Source organism: Ipomoea triloba, chromosome 6 (genome assembly GCF_003576645.1).
Source record: "Ipomoea triloba cultivar NCNSP0323 chromosome 6, ASM357664v1".
NCBI classification, from domain to species: Eukaryota; Viridiplantae; Streptophyta; class Magnoliopsida; order Solanales; family Convolvulaceae; genus Ipomoea; species Ipomoea triloba.
In genome coordinates this window covers 13,112,212-13,113,450 of record NC_044921.1, presented here as the reverse complement: position 1 = coordinate 13,113,450, position 1,239 = coordinate 13,112,212, and positions in this window count along the sequence as shown.

The following is a 1,239-nucleotide window of genomic DNA, read 5'->3' as shown; positions in this document are numbered from 1 at the left end:
ATAAGAATAATGGGGACAAAATGGTAGATAAATCCTAAGGACAACCTCAATGGAGATTTTTAAATAGATTTTATTATTATTATTATTATTATTATTATATTATTATTATTATTATTATTATTATGGAAGAAAGTAAAAATGAGGTGGCAGAGAAGAGAGTGTGTTGAATTTCTTCTACAAGAATTGAGTTTTCCGAGGAAAAAACAAAGAATAAATCAGGAAGATGCCTTGTATACGCACGGTAGTTGCCTAGTGAACATGTGGACGCAAAGTGAATTGGAGTAGTTTACCTTCTTATGATCCTTTGTCGACTAGTGTTATAAGATGAACTTCACTTAGAGTGTAAAAATAGTGGGCATGAACTTTCAGGTAAATCAAAATAAATAGATTACACTTTACCACCATATACAAAGATTTATTAGAATAAAGAGCAATTGGAAGAGTTAAACTAATGGATTGTGCTTAGTTTTAAGAATTTAAATAAGAAAGTTAGGGATTTTAGGCCCAATTATTCTAATATGCAATGTAATGGGCTGCTTATTAATCCATGTCGGCTCGCTACAATTCCAGTGACTTGACAATTGACATGCATACTAGGATATATAAAATCGTCTACATTAGTTTGGTTTTAGCATACTTTTTAGAGTGAATGCCTTTTTTGGTCCTACTTTTATTGGCCATATTCCAATTTTAGTCTGTTTTTGTTTTTTTGCCACATTGCGTCCACAGTTATTAAACGTGTTCCAATTTTGGTCCATCGTTAACTTTCCCGTCTAATGGCCGTTTGAGGGAGGGCTACTTTTGTCTTTTTACTAGGGTCTCCTCTCTTTTCTGTGCTTACATGCTCTGCTTGTTCTTTGTTAGCCATTCTGCTAAGTAGGGAGATTTGGCGTTTTCTTTTTGCGGTGAAAATGGGGAAAGCTGCGAGATGGTTGAGGGGTTTGCTGGGGATGAAGAAAGATAAGGAGAGTGTGGGGAATTTTTCGAGTTTTTCCGATAAGAAAGAGAAGAAAAGATGGAGGCTTGGCGGGACGACAAGTAAAGATTCGAGAGGTTTAGGGGCGGCGGATTCACTTTTACTCAGATCATCGTTCACTGCTGACTCAGAAAAGGAACAACAGAACAGCCACGCCATTGCGGTGGCTGCCACCACCACCGCTGCGGCTGATGCTGCTGTGGCGGCGGCGCAGGCGGCCGTGGCAGTGGTCCAGCTCACCAGCCGGGGCAGGGGTGCTCTGT